Here is a 19765-nt window from a genome sequence, read left to right as displayed (position 1 = left end):
TTACAGCGTGATCGCAGTGGGTGGACAGTGGGCCGCATGCTTGGCAATCCTTACTGAATTAGGCCCATAGATTGTACAAACGTAAAATAATCACTTTTAAAAAAAAAAAATTTACTATTTATTTTTTACTTTTTTCGCAACTGAGTGACAGCAATTCATGCTGTAGTGCTGCTGATATTTGAATGCACAGCCATTTAGATGGGCATAGCACAGCCACTTGTAAGGAGTCTGGAGTCCACAGCACAGCCACTTTTATACATAGCATTGCCAATATGAGACTGGACTATACACTTGGATACTATGGCACAGCCACTTGTATGAGTCTGGATTCCACAGAATACCAAAATGTATACACAGCAAAGCCACTATGAGTCTGGACAGCACAGCCTGTTTAACCATTTAACCAGCAGAGTACAGCACAGCACACAGCAGCGTGCCTGGAGTCAAATGGTGCTGAGTTCAGGCTGCAGCATTTTTATATAGAATCCATAAGCCATGTGAAACTGACTGGGAGGATGACGTTTTGCCTCAATTTCAAATCCGAGCCTGATGGGAAGCCCCGATCCGTGGCTCAGATTGACTCGGATCCCAGAAGTTCAAGTGCATTCCAATTTAAGGTAATCCAAACCACTTATCTGTACTTATAACATAGGTGTCACACTTGCAACTTTTAATTTTGGGGGTCATTCCGACCCGATCGCTTGCTGCAGTATATCGCAGTGCAGCGATCGGGACAGAACTGCGCATGCGCCGGCGCCACAGTGCGCCGGCGCATGCCAGTCGTCATTGCCTAGAGATTGCCTCTGAGGCAGAGGCAGTCACTGGGCGGGAGGGAGCTGGACGGCGGCATTAAGCTGCCGTTTAGGAGGTGCGGTCCGGCCAACGCAGGCGTGCTCGGACCGTTGGGGGGGCGGGCCGTGGCGGCTGCGTGACGTCACATGCAGCCGCTGCGACCCGGGGCAGCAAAGAGGTTCTCCCGGCCACCCGCAGGAGCTGCGCTGGTCGGGTGTAACTTCTGAGATGCAAAAGCATCGCCGCTGTGCGATGCTTTCACATTTCTACGGGGGGAGGGGGCCGGCACTGACATGCGGGGTGGACTAGCCTTGTGCTGGGCGTCCCCCCGCATGTCTGAGTGCCTGATCGTAGTTGTGCTGAATTTAGCACAGCTACGATCAACTCGGAATGACCCCCTTTATGTTAACATATTTAACACCAAAATGAACAATATGTTTCTTCTACTGTTTGCAGGAGCACAACTGTACAATAAAGTAGAATAGCTAACAATAGTATTGTATGCCAGCCAACTTCTTTTGTAGTTAATAAGCAAGGGAGGGGGCAGTGAGAGACCAAACATCTGTATATTCATATATATTTGATACATGTCAGCTGGAACTCCAGCACACATGTGGATTAGAGAAACAACTTAAATATATCTGTAGTTTTCTAGAAGAAGGCTGCAGAACATTAAACAGTATTAAACTGCAAAGCATCTTATTGATTGGTGATACTGTATGTTCAAAATAAAATGCAGAGCTCTGGCAAATCAAGATAAATGTATCTAAGTGTCTTATACAGATGTGTCCTCCCCCATTCAGTTTTCCATGTGCATACAGATTGTGGGTGCAATTATTCACAGTAGCATGTGACTAGGCCGCAGGAGTGTGTGCACCATGCAATCCTATGGATCACAGGTGCATATATAGTGCCCACATAGTGTCACTGCTGCTAGCCACAAAGATGAGCCCCGACTCATCTGTATGTCACACATCTGATTTCATAACATGGGGCTTGCTTTAGAGTTGTACACAAACTCGATGGTTTGCGTACAACTCCGATGGCAGGGGGACTGAGCATGTGCTTTGTGGCAGTATGAAGATAAATTTCACTCCTGACACATGAATTCAGTGTGGACCTGGAGAGATTCAGGTGAGACTGTTAAAGCCAGAGGAGGCTTCTGTCCTGTGGAGACAGATCCCAGTTGGGGTTCTAGCAGTGGTACTGCTGTCAAAGACCAGTGTGTGCTTGTAAGCCACAGAGGGGCCTGGAAGCCAGTGGCTACACCTGTAGAAGACAGGGAAGGCCACCAAATTCTGACACTGCATCTGTGGAGCCAAGCGAGACCGGAACCTGTGTTATCCTGCAAGGAAGCAGGTAAGACTGTGAGACTTTGTGACTCTCTGTGAGAGTCTTTTCATTTGCAGACTAGCTGCCCAACAAATTGCAGCGTTTACAATGTTTTTTTTGGCACATGCGCATTTTGTGGTAATAGCAATTTACTGTGATTACACCAAAATCTTGCACATGCACAGTGGGACACTGAGAACGCCATTCAGAGGCAGGAAATGTTTCTTAAACAGGTGCTTTAACTTAGTTAATTATATTTATTGTAAATATATTTTTAGTTGATGGTCTTACTATCTGTGTTCCACTGAGGAAATCCCCAGACATAATAAAGGGTTGAAACACATTGGGATGAAGCTATGACACCTCAATTGCATAGGGAAATAAGCAAACTCTCTTTTTTAATATTGTCCACTTTGTTTTTTTTTTAAATTGTGCATTTTATACTACACAATTGGATGCTGTTATTGTTTTCTCTTATCATGTATATACCCTGCAAGTATTTCTGGGATAGTGGATATATTTCCATACCCAGATGGCTCATCTTAAGCAAAACTTTGGTATGTGGATACCAGTACCTTGGGGTCATAGGGCATTTTACCTACTTTAGCACAGTTTGTTCTTTTGGAGTGCTTCATTCACTTATCGGTAGAGATGAGTGGGCTCGGTACTCAGAAAAGCAAGCCTTCCAAAACGTATCTGATCCAAGTGGATCCGGACCATGGCTCTCATCTCCTTGCCTACCTCGTATCTGAAAACAAGGCAAAACATCGCCAATTTCAATGTCCCAATGATATTCAATGGGCTGACTGCTGATTGGCTGGGAGAGCCATTCTCACAGCTCTCATCCATCCAGAAGCTGTTGCTGTGCTGCAGCCACACACAAACCAGGCATGACAGGCACTGAGAGAGTGTTGTGTACACTGTAGCACCCGGTCCATAATCTTCCTCACAAACACCACGGGGGCATTTACCATTGGGGGGACCTTCCTGCCTGCTCTCACAATAACTGCACTATTACTTCTAGGCTACAGTTGGAATGTCTGCCCGCAATATATCCGACCTGCACTGTATCCAACCCACACTTTAACGTGTACTGTATATGACCCACACTTTATCCGACCCGCACTCAGTGGCATAACTACTGCCCCCGCAGCCCTCGCGGTGGCTTGGGGGCGAGGGGCTGCAGGGGCGCCGCCACTGATTTAGAGCAGATTGACATGCGGACGAACGTCCGCATGTCAATCTGTTGTCACTAGCCCCCCGCTGTGAAGTAGGGACACGGAGGGCACAGCGTGCGCCTCTCCTGTGTCCCTCTGAGTCTCTGGCGTGTCGGGGGGCGTGTCCTATGAAAAGGGGGCGTGGCTTCGCGGAGGACCCGCGATAGCGGGCCACGCCCCCGTTTCGTCACTGAGGGGGCATGCCCAGCGCTCTGTGAGCTGCTGGCATGCCCTCTCTCCCACTGTCTGCGCTGAATAGACGCTGTGCGCATGCGCACAGCGTCTATTCACTACTGCTCTGCTATGCAGAGCAGTGACTGTAGGAGCCTCCCAACTGCCCCCCCCATCGCGGGACACTGCGGGAGGTATGCATATATGGCACTGGGGGGCACTGAGGGGGCATATATGGAACAGGGGGGGGGGGCACTGAGGGGGCATATATGGCCTGAGGGGGCATATATGGCACTGGGGTGGCACTGAGGGGCATATATGGCACTGAGGGGGCATATATGGCACTGGGGGCACTGAGGGGGCATATATGGCACTGGGGGGGCACAGAGGGGTCATATATGGCACTGAGGGGGCATATATGGCACTGCGGGGGGCACTGAGGGGGCATATATGGCACTGAGGGGGCATATATGGCACTGGGGGGCACTGAGGGCATATATGGCACTGGGGGGCACTGAGGGTGCATAGATGGCACTGGGGGGCACTGAGGGGGCATATATGGCACTGGTGGGGCACTGAGGGGGCATATATGGCACTGGGGGGGCACTGAGGGGGCATATATGGCACTGGGGGGTACTGAGGGGGCATATATGGCACTGGGGGGCACTGAGGGGGCATATATGGCACTGAGGGGGCATATATGGCACTGGTGGGGCACTGAGGGGGCATATATGGCACTGGGGGGGGCACTGAGGGGGCATATATGGCACTGGGGGGTACTGAGGGGGCATATATGGCACTGGGGGGCACTGAGGGGGCATATATGGCACTGGGGAGGCACTGAGGGGGCATATATGGCACTGGGGGGGCACTGAGGGGGCATATATGGCACTGTATGTGTACCTGGCACATGGGGGGCTATATTTGGCACTGGGGGCACGTGAGCACCTGGCATTGTGGGGGAATATCTGGCACTGGGGGCATATGTGGCACTGGGGGGAGAGGCTATATTTGGCACTGGGGGCATGTGAGTACCTGGCACCGTGGGGGAATATCTGGCACTGAGGACATATGTGGCACTGGGAGCACAGCCCTAGCAACAAGCACTACCCCCTAGCAATGAGCATGACACCCAGTGCATGAAACCCCTGGCAACGAGCATGACACCGAGTGCATGAAACACCTGGCAACGAGCATGACACCCTGAGCATGAAAACCCCTGGCACCGTGCATGGAACCAAGAGCATGAAACCCCTGGCAACGAGCAGGTAATTTAAAAGTAATTAGAAGCCTTAATGTAGGACTTAATGTGTAATGGGCATTACGGTGTGTGGCATAATGTATCACGGACATTGCGGTGTGTGTCAGAATGTGTCACAGGCATTACGGTGTGTGGCAAACTATATCACGGGCATTGTGGTATGTGGTATAATGTCTCAGGGGCATTGCAGTGTGGCATAGGGTACAATGGGCATTGCGGTATGTGTCACAGGCATTACGGTGTATGGTATACTAGATCACGGGCATTGTGGTATGTGGTATAATGTCTCAGGGTCATTGCAGTGTGTGGCATAATGTATAATGGGCATTGCGGTGTGTGGCATAATGTGTCAGGCATTACGGTGTCTGTATACTATATCACGGGCATTGTGGTATGTGGTATAATGTCTCAGGGTCATTGCAGTGTGGCATAATGTATAACGGGCATTGCGGTGTGTGTCATAATGTATCACGGACATTGCGGTGTGTGGTATACTATATCATGGGCATTGTGGTATGTGGTATAATGTCTCAGGTTCATTGCAGTGTGTGTCATAATGTATCACGGACATTGCGGTGTGTGTCATAATGTATCACAGACATTGCGGTGTGTGGTATACTATATCATGGGCATTGTGGTATGTGCTATAATGTATCAGGGGCATTGCAGTGTGTAGCATAATGTATAACGGGCATTGCGATTCCTGTCATAATGTGTCACAGACATTACGGTGTGTGGCATAATGTGTCGGGGGCATTACGGTGTGTGCATATTGTGTCATGTGCATTATTGTGTGTGGCATAATGTCTGAGGGCCTTTGCAGTATGTGGCATAATGTATACTGGGCATTACTATAAGGAGGAAAAATGACAAATAATGGAAGGGGCATGAATCAGGATTATTTTTCTTTCCTGTGGTGGCTAACGTCTGGGCGTGCAGGTTGCAAAACTGGGGTATAAGGTAGTCTATTCCTGCAATGCCACGCCTCTTTATGTGAAGCCACGCCCATTTAAACAAAACCACGCCCCTTTTTGGCGCCGCGCGCCTTCGGCGCGCACATGTTTCTCCCTTTCCTGGTGCCAATTATAGGGGGGGGGGGGGGCGCCGAAGATTTTTTTGGCCTGGGGGAGAAAAATTTCTAGTTACGCCACTGCCCGCACTGTAACCTGTACTGTATCCGACCCACATTGTATCCGATAGAGACAGAGAGAGTGTGTCCTGACCGCATAGGTTTTAGGTACAAATTAGATGTATCATACTGATCAAGTAGGTATTACCAATAAGTGTCTATGTATTCAATAGTACATAATACTATTACTCAGAATGAATGGTGGTGCTCCCTGAGAGTTATATACAGACTGCAAAAAAAGTGGCAAAGACAGGGCACAAGACTCTCCTGGACCGGGGCACTCTTGTATGCCTTGAGATTACAGTCCAGACACTGGGGACATCAAGGAAAATACATAAAACTTAACTTTTAATTATTTCTTCACAATATAAAAAATTGAAGTTGGGGATACTCCCAACCAAGTTAAAAAAGGCGATATATAGTCATACACATAAGACAAACACATGAACAAAACATAATTGAAAATGTACACAGGTTCAGATTGTAATGATTTGGCCACAGCCAGAGTTTTCTATGATTAAGATATGTGTAATAGTGGTTAGCTGTCCGTGCAGAAAAAAGAACAGGCAAGGCTTTTAGGGTATTTTCTGGATTCTACTGCCCCGCATTTGTGTCAGCATTGGATTCGGGGTGAAAGATCCCTACTGATACCAGCCTATACAAAGACAAGAAGATATTGGGGTTCAAGTGTGTAACTTCGTTTCTGCTTTTGATTGATGGCATGAGACCAGCGCAGCTGATGATAGAATTACTAGCGCACTGATACCCCCAATTTTGAAATTAGAAAGGTATAGGCTGTATTGTGTATGGTGACCCACACTAATGTAATCGGTTAATATTTCAACCTTAATCAGAGTAACCTAATACCATATTTGTCCGTGCACTCTCTATTGTATTTCACAATATGCTAGCCGGAAATGGAAGAAACAGTGTTGCTGATTCAATGTTTTGTCTTTTGATACATATTAGTTACAAATTACAATTACTTCATCAATCTTTGCAACACAGTAACAGAGACAGAGTCAATCAGGTGAGGCGTAACAGTGTAAGGTTTGATCTATACTGATAACCCCCAACAAAAATATAAGAAATACAACAGGTATTGTAATGCACAGGGATTCAAAAATATATAGTGAGTACTCCAATTCCAACAACGAGAAACAAAGATAGAAGAAAATATACAGTATGCACAGTTTGTGTCCTTTTTGCTGATTGCAAAATAGCAGTATGCAATATCATATAAATGGCAAGGTGTGTATCTCTAAATAAATGATTGATACAAATGTATTATTCTTCACTGCGGTTTGATCATATGCAACATTGCGTTCATAACAGCAGAATACAATAAATGGAGCCTATTCAGCGTGCATTTGATCTTGCCAGTCTCAGCGTTACTGAATAGTCATACTCACAAGTGGATTCAAAGATATGGACAGCATAAAGGAAACTCTATCATATAGTTACAATGTAACGCATACGGAACCTGTGTACCGGGAGCCCCGCTGTGCGCAGGGGGGCTAGCTCACATGGGAAACATTGTCTCTGACCCACACTGTATCTGACCTCACTGTATCTGACCCACACTGAGTGTCCTGCACTGTAACTTGCACTGTATCTGACCCACACTGGGGTGGTCATTCCGAATTGATCGCTAGCTGCTTTTGTTCGCAGCAATTCGGCACTTCTGCACATGCGTATGGGGAGCAGTGCACATGCACAACGTACTTTCACAAAAGCCGATGCAGCTTCACACAAGGTCTAGCGACGCTTTTCAGTCGCACTGCTGGCCGCAGAGTGATTGACAGGAAGTGGGTGTTTCTGGAAGGTAACTGGCCGTTTTTGGAGAGTGTGTGTAAAAACGCAGGTGTGTCGGATAAAAATGCAGGAGTGGCTGGGGAAACATAGACGTGGCTAGCCGAACGCAGGGCGTGTTTGTGACGTCAAAACAGGAACTAAACAGTCTGAAGTGATCGCTAGCTAGGAGTAAGTCTCGAGCCACTCTGAAACTGCACAATCTTTTTTTGTAGCAGCGCTGCGATCCTTTCGGTCGCACTTCTGCTAAGCTAAGATACACCCCCAGAGGGCGGCGGCTTAGCGTTTGCACTGCTGCTAAAAGCAACTAGCGAGCGAACAACTCGGAATGAGGGTCTGTATCCGACCTGCACTGTATCTGACCCGCATTGTGTGTCCCACACTGTATCCAACCTGCACTGTAAGCTGCATTGTATCTGACATGCACTGTTTCCAACCCGCACTGTAATCCTCTTTGCATCCAACCTGCAATGTAACCTGCACTGTATCCGGCCCACACTGTATCCAATCCGCACTATATCCGACCTGCACGGTATCTGACCCACACTGTGTCCCCCACACCTTATCCAGCCTGCACTGTAACCTGCACTATATTCGACCTGCACTGTATCTGACCTGCACTGTATTCTGCACTGTATCCAACCAGCACTGTAACCTGCATTGTTTACCAAAACACACTGTATCCAACCTGCACTGTATCCAACTTGCACTGTGTGTCCTGCACTGTATCCATCATACTGTTTCCAACACACAATGTATCTGACCTGCACTGTATCCGATCTGTAGTGTGCAGGGCCGGCAACAGAAATCTTGGAGCCCTGTACAGTGATATCTCTGGGGCCCCCTCAGATTATTTTATATATATTGGTTACCTGTATTCTACCGTATTCAGTATAAAATACTTTTACTCACACATAAGGCCATTAACCATACTACACCAATGTACATCTCTACGCTCACCTCAAAATAACTCCCAACCCGACCTCTCCGCTCTTCACAAGATCTACACCTCTCATCCACATTCATTACCTTGTCTCATGAACAATTGCAGGACTTTCTTCAGTCTGCACCCACTCTGTGGAATGCCCTACCACGCAAAGTAAGACTCTACTCTAGTCTCCAAACCTTCAAACGTTCCCTGAAAATTCACCTCTTCAGGCTAGCTTATCACTTTCCAGAACCGCTCACTTAACCTTCATGAGCTATCCTCTCCGATTACTGTATATCCCGATTGTACAGTCCGCACATATCCTCAACATATTTTCTCTTTCTTCACTTTCCCTTCCTTCTGACCATGAGTCATCATTGCATCATTGCTGTGATGTGATATCATGCAGCCCACCTAGAACCTTTGCAATCTGGTGGACAAATACGCAATAGATAGTGCCTTTCCTTGTGTATATATGTATAGTGCCTATTTCCCTATATACTGTATGCTTGCGAGCAAGGCCTTCCTACCTCTATGATTGTTTTTTTATTACCCAGTTTTGTTTTATCATTGTGTTCAATTGTAAAGCGCAACAGAGTTTGCTGCACTATATAAGAAACTGCTAATAAATAATAAATAAATACGTATTAAAGCACAACAGAATAACAGTGATATATAAAAAACTGTCAATATGTATACATATATTTTCTTTTTATACAAATACATAAATATGTACTGTATATATCTCCTTCCTCCCACACACCCCACAGTCTGCCTCTCCCCAATAACTCTGTGCTGCATTCCCAGCTCCCCCAACCTATCCCAAAGCCCTGTATCCCCTCACCAACCCACTCATACTGCGGAGTACTCGCCATTATCCAGACCTGAACACCGCACAGCAGGTACCATGTGGCCATCACACCCCACCAGAAGAGTCCAGCGCAGGGAGCAGCAATTTTGGCCAGCAGAGCTGCTGCCATGTCCTGTAACTGCCTGTAACACAGCAGGACCCGGAAGAGCAGGCGCACACTCGTGCCGCACAGTCACTGTGTGTGAGAGGCTCCTGTCACTCTGAGGCTACGGCCGCACCGCCTACAGCTTGCTGCCCTATTTGGACAAGACTTGGGACCCCTGTGATCCTTGGGGCCTGGTACAGGTGTCCCCTTTGACCCCCCTGTCGCCGGCCCTGGCACATTGTGCCACTGGCCCCACCACCCTAGTTATGGCTGTGCAAAATCAAGTCTCTCATTCACTCTCTTATTATATTAAGCCTTGACTACTATAACATCCTCCTGTTTGTCATTGCATTTACATGTCTTCAATACATCCTCAGTCACATGGTAATTTTTTAATTTTCTCTCTCACACCTATTGTTTTATCACCCTATTCTGCTATTCCTCATCCTCACCTTAAAACTCTTCACCAAATGTAATTCTGTTACATCAGTGCTCTCAACTTGTTATATAATGTATTCCCTTCTATCATTTATTTTCAGCACCTCAACATGTCACTGGTTACCAACCTCACTCTCACCTCCATGGTTACTTCTTTGCTGTTCCCATCAATAGGAACCCTCTCATAATCACAATAAAACTGTACCCAAAATTCTAAGTTTTAGATGCTCCTTAAACAACACCTCTTCTTCTTCATCATCAGTATACTATGTAATTTCTCTGTTGGCTGCTCAAGCTGCCCATGCCCACACATTCACTTTATATTGTACCCCCCCCCCCCTCCATCCAGTGTCAGCTTTATCTCTTCCCACTTGTACCTGTCTTTTCTGTCATCAATGTTCTTCCTTATATAAGCTTCTTGTATATTATATTCTATTATATACAGTGGGGATCGAAAGTTTGGGCACCCCAGGCAAAAATTCATTTAAATGTGCAAAAAGAAGCCAAGGAAAGATGGAAAAATCTCCAAAAGGCATCAAATTACAGATTAGACATTCTTATAACATGTCAAAAAAAGTTTGATTTTATTTCCATAATTTACACTATCAAAAGAACAGAAAACAAAAAATGGCGTCTGCAAAAGTTTGGGCACCCTGCATAGTAAATACCTTGTACTGCCCCCTTTGGACAGCTGAGACCTGGCAGTGTCATGGATTGTTCTAAATCATCGTCTGGAAAGACCAGGTGATGTCAATCTCAAAGGTTTTAAAAGCCCAGACTCATCTGACCTTGCTCCAACAATCAGCACCATGGGTTCATCTAAGCAGTTGTGTAGAACACTGAAACTGAGAATAGTTGACGCTCACAAAGCAGGAGAAGGCAATAAGAAGATAGCAAAGCGTTATCAGATGCCCATATCCTCTGTTCGGAATGAAATTAAGAAATGGCAGTCATCAGGAACAGTGGAAGTTAAAGCAAGAACTGGAAGACCAAGAAAAATATCAGACAGAACAGCTCGCAGGATTGTGAGAAAAGCAAGTCAAAATCCACATTTGACTGCACGATCCCTCCAGGAAGATCTGGCAGACACTGGAGTTGTGGTACACTATTCCACTATAAAGAGATACTTGTACAAATATGGTCTTCATGGAAGAGTTATCAGAAGAAAACCTCTTCTGCGTCCTCACCACAAAAATCTGCGTTTGAAGTTTGCAAATGAACATATAGACAAGCCTGATGCATTTTGGAATAAAGTTCTGTGGACTGATGAGGTTAAAATAGAACTTTTGGGCCGTAATGAGCAAAGGTACGTTTGGAGAAGGAAGGGCACACAATTTAATGAAAAGAACCTCTGTCCAACTGTTAAGCATGGGGGTCGATCAATCATGCTTTGGGGTTGTATTGCAGCCAGTGGCACAGGGAACATTTCACGAGTAGAAGGAAAAATGGATTCAATAAGATTCCAGCAAATTTTGGACGCTAACTTGATGCCATCTGTGAAAAAGCTGAAGTTAAAGAGAGGCTGGCTTCTACAAATGGATAATGATCCTAAACACACCTCAAAATCCACGGTGGATTACATCAAGAGGCGTAAACTGAAGGTTTTGCCATGGCCTTCACAATCTCCTGACCTCAACATAATTGAAAATCTATGGATAGATCTTAAAAGAGCAGTGCGTCACAGACAGCCCAGGAATCTCAAAGAACTGGAAGACTTTTGTAAGGAAGAATGGGCGAAGATACCTCAAACAAGAATTGAAAGACTCTTGGCTGGCTACAAAAAGTGTTTACAAGCTGTGATATTTGCCAAAGGGGGCAGTACAAGGTATTAACTCTGCAGGGTGCCCAAACTTTTGTAGATGCCATTTTTTGTTTTCTGTTCTTTTGAAAGTGTAAATTATGGAAATAAAATCAAACTTTTTTTGACATGTTATAAGAATGTCTAATCTGTAATTTGATGACTTTTGGAGATTTTTCCATCTTTCCTTGGCTTCTTTTTGCACATTAAAATGAATTTTTGCCTGGGGTGCCCAAACTTTGGATCCCCACTGTATTATACTATACAGAACTATTTTTGCCCAGTACTTTTTTAGATTTAGTACAATATCTTGTTTATTTTTCAACTATATTTTAGGTATAATGCTTAATTCCCCACTGTACTATATGTCACTGTAGAATATTGTGGCACTCTATAAATAATAATAATAATAATTTTTATTATTATTATTATTATTATTAATAATAATAATAATAATAATAATAATAATATTATTATTGTTATTATTATTATTATTATTATTATTATGTGTGCCACATCCCAATACCTAAGCAAAGTCTACTACAAACATTTATCCATCTCATGTAGCTCAATGATGTCAATAGTGTCATCTATCATTATGTTACAGACCAGAGCATGGGGGAAGGATGAATGATTCAGTGGTATGATATGTCCCAGGCCTTCACAGCTCTTGTGTAGCTATTGAGAAACTGTCACACTCCAGAAAAAAAGCAGCTGACAGTTTGTTGTATACTTATTTTGTGGCAAGTGATATATACGATAAAGATCCTGTACTGTATATTTTATAAATATTAAAGGACAAAAACAAAGTACTGTAATTAACAATTGTGATGTACTGTTTAAGAAGGTACACTGTATAATGATTCCAAATATTGGTGTTTATGTCTAGTACTGTAAAGAGTCTACTATTCTTTCTTCTATTATGTTGTGAGGAAATTATTATACTGTATATGTATTTTTCTGCAAGCAATATAAAGTAATAACATTTTTATTGTACCATGTTGTGGTTATGTGGCAGGGGAATATATTAATACTTCTTTTCATCAATAGTTTTGCTTGAGAGATAAAAGTTTTAAACTAGGGAAATAGAGAATGTAAAGGAGGTTGAATGGAGAGTAACAACTAAAACTAATAGGTCCTACAAACTGGCAGATATGCCGCCGAGGTGGGGGAAGGGGAGGGTGGGTGATGGGGGGGTGAAGTTTCTTCACTCCCCCATCACCCGACCCCATAACCCTGCATGTTAATATGGACAAGATTGTCCATATTGGCATAAAGATATGAACGATATCTAGTTTATTAATGAACGAGATCGCTTATATCTTTCAGTGTTATCGCTTAGCGTGTAGGGCCCATAAGGATACCGGGGAACAAATCCAAAACAGAAATTAACAGTTGCAATATAATAAATCCTCTATTAAAACAGTGGCGGATCTGTGCTCGGATGGAACTTGGGCCCACGCAAGCCCCCCTCCCACACACATACACACACGCACACACATACATACACAAATTTTGTTTATGCCATTTTTTTTAGAAGGAGATCTGCAGCTGCACTGCTGCTGTCTAATGTGGGTTTGATACAACTGATGGGCACTAGGACCCAACACGACTCTTACAGCAGGTGCCCTCCGGCAACTTGAGCTACTGCAGCAGATACTGAATCCAGGAAGTTAGAACACATGACGAAGGTGAGGTATGCTGTGAGTGCCAGCCAGATGAGTATTGGAGGGGGAGAGAGCCGTTCTGTGAGTGGAGGGGAATGGGCCGTGGACATTAAGGGGCTGAGGGATGGGTGGACCATTGTGCTTTGAGGTGAACATCACTTTTAACTGCACTTTTGTTTTAACAATTGACAGTATAACTCATGTGCCGTAGCCAAGGCGCACAGAATGTGAAGAGGAGCCAGCCGGCTGGAGGACGCAGTCATCAACCGGGAGACAAGACCCACGGCAAGACTAGAAGGTATGGATGATGGCCTACTTTTTTGTATGTATCCCAATTACTCAGCATTACTAAAATGAGGGGTGTGGCTTGCGGAGATGGAAAATCCTGTGAGGCCATGCCCCTTGTACCAAGGTCCCACCCCTTTTTCAGGGCGCACCCATCACTAGTGCCCCCCCTGCCATTTTCTTCTGGTTCCGCCCTAGCATTAAAATCATGTATTTTTTTAGGGAATGCAGGGCACCACCAAGTGTGTGAGGGTAAATAGGGAAATTACATATCTTCTGAAGGAATCCATATTTCATCATGATGTTTCATAGCCTATGTGAGTAATTTCATATCTTGCTGCCATGTCCATCATCATAGTGACATCATAGCCACATGACGCATCATCATTGCCACACACCTCACTGTGCAATGCCAGTAATCAGCATATTATAGCAAGGTGTGGCCACAATGATGCACCTCAGATACAGCCTCATTTACCTTGCCATGCCCAAGTCCCATCCCCTTGACTCATCAGACCCCCCTCTCCCCCACACTACTCCATGCTATGCCAACCTGGCTGCCTTCTCCCTGAATGGGTAGCCAGAGTGTTGGCACCTATGATGCAAGGTTTAGCCTTATCATAATTGCCAGAGAATAAATGTTGGAGATACAGTAGTCCCTCATTTTGCAACAGAGACTTATCAAGACCTAGGGCTACCTTAGATGCATCATCGCTTGAAGAGTGATAAAATGGAGAGATAAAGTACCAGCCATTCAGCTCCTAACTGCCATGTTACAGGCTGTATTTGAAAAATGTCAGGAGCTGACTGGCTCTAACTTTTTTCTCTCCATTTTATCAGTCTCCAAGCGATGACGCATCTAGCCGCTAGTCCTATTGTAGTGATGGGCTGTGAGGCTGGTGAAGTGGTAGGTTAGAGGAATCGTACGGTTTAGTGATGAGAAAGAGGGTTTGTGTGACAACACAGAATGGACAGGCATGATTTAGGTAGATATGGTGTTGATGTTGATAGTGGGTCTATGAAGTCAGAAGCAGAGGGAAAGGACTGAATATATGAGGCCTCGCTCACGAAAAGCTCCTTGTTTGCAGGTACTGGTGTAGGAGTTAAAGGAGTTCTAAATTTTCAAGACGGGATGTAATCAATAGCTTGACATTTACAACGTCAACACACAACGGTGACAGTTATGATGTCAGCATTGTTAAATATCAGAATGTGGACATGTGAAATGTCAGCAATAGCAGAATGACGACATTATAGTTAGGCTGTGGGCTTAGAGTTAGGCACTGGGGGGTTAGGGTTAGACTGTGGGCAGAGCCGGCCATAGGCATAGGCAAACTAGGCAATTGCCTAGGGCATTTGATATGCCTAGGGGCATCATCAGCTTCTGCTGATTAAAATGATATGCAGCATGCCTATATTCTGTATGTAGCATTTCATATGCAGATACAGCCACAATCTTACACAGTATATAGGCATGCTGCATATCAGTTTAATCAGCAGAAGCTGCTTGTGCATCCTAGCCACATAGCAATGCAAATAAGATGAATTTTTATTAAAAAAAGGTGCCCGACTTTAGCATTGATGCAAGATTTGTGAGGACACATCTGTATCCAAGCAGAGGCAGAGGTCACAGTGTTAGTGGAAGTGTGAGTGCTGTGTGCATGTGAGTGGGTTGGTTGTGCAGTAGTGTTTGGAATATGTGTAAGGAGCATTATGTGTGTCATGTAAAAATGCATTTATAATGTGCAACATATGTGTAAAGGGCTACTATGTGTGTCATTATGTGTATAAGGGTATTAATAATGTGCGGCATATGTGTAACAGGGTACTACTGTATGTGTGTCATTATGTGTATAGGGGCACTAATAATGTGCAGCAAATGTGTAGGGGGCACTATGTGTGTCATTATGTGTATAAGGGCATTAATAATGTGCGGCATATGTGTAAGGGACATTATGTGTAAAAGGGCATTAATAAAGGTTGTCATAATGTGTAAGGTGCATTATGTTTATAAGGACATTAATGTGTCTCATATGTGTAAGGGACATTACTGTGTGGAATTGTATATAAATGCATTAGTAATGTGTGGCATTATGTGTATAAGGTGCTCTACTATGTGGCGTTGCATATAGAAAGGGCACTACTGTGTCGTCTAATGTGAATAAAGAGCAATAAGGTGTGGTGTAATGTGAATAAGCAGCAATTCAGTGTGATGTAATGTGAATAAGGGGCTCTACTGTGAGGAGTAACATCTATAAGGTAAAGCAATACTACTGTAGGATGTAATATGAATTATGGACACTATCGCAAGATAAAATGTAAATAAAGTTGCAGTACTGTGTGGCGTAATTGGAATTGGGGTTACTATTGTGTGGCCATGCCCCTTCCCTGCAAGAAGATGCCCCTTTTTGGGCTGTGCATCAAATGTGCAAACTGTTCCTATTTAAAATATAGGGGGTAACAAGGACTGCTATGGGTGAGGGGTGATGGTGCTGGGAAAGAGGTGCAAGGTCAGAGGCAGAACCAGTGGTGGTGCTAGGGGGCACCAGCCAAAATCTTGCCTAGGGCATCATATTGGTTAGGGCCGGCTCTGGCTGTGGGGGAGTTAGGGTTAGACACTAGAGCAGGCATTCCCAACCTCGGTCCTCAAGGCACACTAACAGTACAGATTTTAGTGATATCCAGGCTTCAGCACAGATGATTAAATCAAAATAACTGAGGTACTAATTAAGTCACCTGTGTTCAAGCATGGATATCACTAAAACCTGTACTGTTAGTGTGCCTTGAGGATCGAGGTTAGGAATGCCTTCATTAGATGTAAGGTTAGGGAAGAGATCAGGGAATACTCACAAGAACGCTGGAGGATTGGAGGTCTAATCTGGAAGTGACGGTGCATAACTGCCAGAAACCAGAAGCTAACTGGAGCCAATGCAGCTGCCAGAAACAGGTAAGTCACCACTGGGCCTCTAGGAACATTCTAACTTGTCAACATTTCATAAATGTTTATATGATGAATGACCACATTATGACTGTCAACATACAGATGTGTCCTCCTTCTCCTTACACGAGATGCGTATGCACGTGCCTAATTAATGCATGTAAGATTAGCCACGCCAAGATGCATATAGTCGCACCTGCGACCAGTGCTTAAAGTGGTCCTAGAGAGGTGGTGGAACTCCCCCCCCCCCCCTCCCCCCGGTGCCCATGCAATAAAAGTATTGCGCGCATGCCCCCAAAAAGGGGCGTGGTCACACAATAGTGATAATGCCCACAGTAGTAGCACCCCTAATACACATAATGCCCACAGTAGTAGCACCCTATAATACACAATGCCTACAGCAGTAGCGCCCCTTTTACAATGACTACAGTAGTAGTGTTCCTTATGCAATGTCCACTGTACTGGTAGTGCCCCTTATATAGAACCCATAGTAGTGGTGCCCCTTATGCAATGCTCCCAGTAGTAGTGCCCCTTATGTCCCCAGTAGTGATGCCCCTTATGAAGTGCCCCCTTTACAATGCCCTCTTTAGTAGTGCCCCCATTAGTAATGCATTTAATGGTAATGGCCCTGTGTAGTATTGCCCCCAGTAGTAATGTTGCCTGTAGTAATGCCCCCAGTCGTTTAGCCCCCTATAGTTTAGCCCCAGTAGTTTAGCCCCCAGTAGTAATGCCCCTGCAGTTATGACCCCAGTAGTTTACCTCCACTTTAGTTTAGCCTCTCAGCGGTAATGCTCCCAGTAGTTTAGCCCCTGTAGTTTAGTCCTCATGTAGTTTGCCCCATGTAGTTTAGCCCCCAGCGGTAATGCCCCCTAAAGTTTAGCCCCTGCAGTTATGCCCCCCAGTAGTAATGCCCCTAGTAGTTTAGCCCCATGTAGTTTGCCGCAAATAGGAATGCCCCCAGTAGTTTAACCCCTGCAGTTATGCCCCCATAGTTTAACCCCCCAGTAGTAATGCCCCCAGTAGTTTAGCCCCATGTAGTTTGCCCCAAGTAGGAATGCCCCCAGTAGTTTAGCCCCTGTAGTTATGCCCCCTTGTAGTTTAGACCCCCTGTAGTTATGCCCCCAGTAGTAAGCTGCCCCTGTAGTTGTGCCCCCAGTAATGCGCCCCTGTAGTTTGCTCCCTTGTAGTTTGCCCCCAGGAGTTAGCCCCATGTAGCTTGCCCCCAGTAGTTAGCCCCCTGTAGCTTGCCCCAAGTAGAAATGCCCCCTTGTAGTTTAGCCCCGCTGTAGTAATGCCCTTGTAGTTTGCCCCCACTAGTAATGCCCCTGTAGTTATGCCAAAAGTAGTAATGCACCCCTGTAGTTAGCCCCATGTAGCTTGCCCCAGTAGTAATGCCCTCTGTAGTTTGCCCCTTGTAGATTAGCCCCCCTGTAGCAATGCCCCTTGTAGTTTAGCCCCCCTGTAGTAATACCCCCCTGTAGTTTAGTCCCCAAATAGTAATGCCTCCAGTAGTTTAGCCCCTGTAGTTATGCCCCCAGTAGTGTGACCCAAGTAGTAATGGCCCAGTAGTAATGCGCCCCTGTAGTTTGCCCCCAGTAGTTTGCCTCCTGTAGCTTGCCCCCAGCAGACGTGCCTTAAAAAAACCCAAAAAGCACCATACTTACCATGCCCCGCTCCCGCGTCCGACCGCTGTGATACTCTCTTTCCATAGCAGGACGCAAGTAGATGAATGGTGGCCACTGGCGATGAAGCGGGAGTGCGCATCAGCGTTCACCGCTCTTTGCTTATGCATATACACTGGCCGGTTTGGAGCTGAAAGCAGCTCAAAACACCAAAAGTGAGCTGCTTTCAGCTCAAAATCGCCTAGTGTTCTAAAGGCCCGTACACACTAGAAGACTTGAAAGATGTGAAAGATGAACATTTTGGAAGATGAGTGATTTCCCTGGAGTACCTGAGAAAATATATTGAGTGTACATACTGTGCTTTTTTTTACGAAAGATCTGAACGACGAACGATCTGGCTGAGATTGAGGGATTTAGCTGCATGCATGGGCAACTGACAACCTGCTTCCAACAACCACGGGTGCACGCATCGTTGATCGTTTGCTGTGTACACACTAGAGATGTGCACCGGAAATTTTACGGGTTTTGTGTTTTGGTTTTGGATTCGGTTCCGCGGCCGTGTTTTGGATTCGGACGCGTTTTGGCAAAACCTCCCTTAAAAATTTTTGTCGGATTTGGGTGTGTTTTGGATTTGGGTTTTTTTTTTTTAAAAACCCCTTAAATCATAGAATTTGGGAGTAATTCTGATCCTATAGTATTATTAACCACAATAACCATAATTTCCACTCATTTCCAGTCTATTCTGAACACCTCACACCTCACAATATTATTTTTAGTCCTAAAATTTGCACCGAGGTCGCTGGATGACTTAGCTAAGCGACCCAAGTGGCAGGCACAAACACCTGGCCCATCTAGGAGGGGCACTGCAGTGTCAGACAGGATGGCACTTAAAATAATTGGCCCCAAACAACACATGATGCAAAGAAAAGAGAAAAAGAGGTGCAGTGTGGTCGCTGGATGGCTAAGCTAAGCGACACAAACACCTCAATATCACAGGAATTATTCGTTCTAATCAATGGTATTATTGGTCCAAATCACTGGAAGAAAATGACAAAATCACAGTAATTATTTGGCAAGATCATTGTAATTAATAATTATAAATCACTGATATTAATTGGTAAAATCTCGGTATCACCTGCCTAGTGAAGTGAAATCTAGATAGGATTTTGTACCGGGAACACAACAACTTCATCAATTGTCTAAATCCCAATGCACTAATGGCGGAAAACTGGCGCACGTCTAACAGTGCACTGATTATACTGAGAACTGATTATACTGATCACTGATGGAGAACTGACACTGTGCAGCGAGAACAGCACTGGACTATTGTACTATAGTATACTGGTCCCCACAATGCAGCAAAGATATTGTGCACTGATCCGGAGAATAGAACCGAGTCTGACACGGAGCTGCAAGATA

This window comes from Pseudophryne corroboree, chromosome 6 (assembly GCF_028390025.1).
Source record: "Pseudophryne corroboree isolate aPseCor3 chromosome 6, aPseCor3.hap2, whole genome shotgun sequence".
NCBI lineage: Eukaryota > Metazoa > Chordata > Amphibia > Anura > Myobatrachidae > Pseudophryne > Pseudophryne corroboree.
The sequence above is the reverse complement of the archived record's forward strand: the minus strand, read 5'-3'. Positions refer to the sequence as shown.